Below are 2,120 nucleotides of genomic sequence, written 5' to 3' on the forward strand. Positions count from 1 at the left end.
AAACAGTTGAGCTTGATTGATGAAAAAAGACTAACATCGGTATGTCATGGGCAATTGTATTAGAAGAGAATGGCTCGAGCGTATAACAAAAAGGTACGCCCCAGGAGTTTTGAAGTTGGTCAGTTAGTATTGAAGCGTATCTTTCCTCATCAGTTTGAAGCCAAAGGCAAGTTCTCCCAGAATTTGCAAGGTCGTTTTATTGTGAAGAAAGTGTTGCCCAATGGAGTCTTATATTTGACAGATATTGAAGGCAAAATACCAGAAATAGCTATCAATGATGATGCGGTCAAAAGATATTATGTATGATATTTTATCCTTTGTTGGTTCTGTTGCATGTTTAGTACTTGCATTTTTAAGATTGATATGATGAAGACATTTCATTCTGCTATCCAAACATTGTGTCATTCTTTGTTTACCCCATTTGAGCTTAGTTCTATTTTCTTCCATATCCCTTTTTTGGAATCAAAACAGAGTAAATAAAATGTCAAGAAAAGAAGAATAAAAGAAAAAAGTATGAAAAAAAGAAAACAAAAAGAAAATTAGATCAAAACAAAGAACAATCCGATGGAAATACGTGTGACCTGATTCTCCTCTCTTGGGAGTGAGATACATAAGCTGCCCTATTTAGGGCAGGTCCAACCAAATAAAGATTTTGGAGTCACCCAGTCAACAAAAACTGGGGCATGAGTTAATGTGTTGTTTGAGCCGATTCCAAAAGTTGTAAGTCTCACCCCCACTTCAAGTGTCGTTTGAGCCTCTTGCCATCCTTTTATAACCTTATGCAAAAGCCAAGTTACAACCAAAGAAAGTCCTTCAGATCAATCTTTGATAATGTTAAGGCTAAGCATGCAATGGATATGATGATACATTGTGGGGTACTACTTGTCTTCCTAAGCATAAGAAATCAGGAAAGAAATAAAAATAAGAGAGTCTTATTGGTGAAAACCCTCGCGGCACCATAAGGTGATGGTGAGTCGAGAGAAATAAAAATGAGAGAGTCTTATTAGTTAAAACCCTTATAGGCACCGTAAGGCGATGGCGAGTTTGAGAGAAAAGTAAAAAGGAAAGAGATTTGTTGGCGAAAGTCTTTTAAGATGTCGTCAATTGAATGAGATATATGAGTCCAATGGATTTGAAGAAGCGGCTCAGCGGCAAAGGCACGAACTCAACAACAAATGGGAAGTTTGGATAGGAAGATTAGGCAGCTTAATCCAAAATGCATGTCATAGTCATTGGAGTTGGTTGTCGTATTCAGATAAGTTTTCTTTTTTGAATAAGGTACATTGCCCTTTTATTTCATTAACATGTTCATATTTTTGTCTTTTTATGTCATTTATCAAAATAAAAGTCACCGTAATTTCTTTACACTTTAAGTCAAGTCTGTGTCAAAACAAGCGAGAAAAGATTTCAAAACTTGCTACTAGTCTTTCCAATTGTATGAGGAAAAGCCAAGGACCAGCACATGAAAGAAATACGATCATAATTCAACACAAAGCAAAGAAAGTCTATCAACCGACAAGCTACTGGATTCGTGGGAGTATTCAGATTTGAAAAGGGCGCATCTCAGAGGCATGGTAATATGGAAATTCATTATTTGAGTCAGAACTCATTTTCCTCAATCTGGATCTCGGTTAATGACGCGACAAGACAGGGACAAATGTCAACAATCTGAAGCAAAGATGAAAAGAACAAGTGTTGCAGCAGATGTATGGAAAGCTAAAGTGCTTCAAACTACCATTAAGTTTTTAACTGACAAAATTGTCTTTGATAAAACAGGGGCAAATTTCTTTTCAGCAAGTTCAGCTACCGTTGGGAAGGCATATCTGGGATTTTACATTCTGTTTAGGACCCTTTTGAAAAATGGGACTATACTTTCTGTTCAGGACCCTCCTGAAAAATAAGACTTTACTTTCTGTTTAGGACCCTCCTGAAAAATGGGACTTTACTTTATGTTCAGGACCCTTCTGAAGAATAAGATTTTACTTTATGTTCAGGACCCTCCTGAAGAATGAGATTTTACTTTATGTTCAGGACCCTCCTGAAGAATGAGATTTTACTTTATGTTCAGGACCCTCCTGAAAATGGGACTTTATTTTCTGTTCAGGACCCTCCTGAAAAAT

This window comes from Capsicum annuum, chromosome 2 (assembly GCF_002878395.1).
Source record: "Capsicum annuum cultivar UCD-10X-F1 chromosome 2, UCD10Xv1.1, whole genome shotgun sequence".
In the NCBI taxonomy this organism is placed as follows: Eukaryota; Viridiplantae; Streptophyta; class Magnoliopsida; order Solanales; family Solanaceae; genus Capsicum; species Capsicum annuum.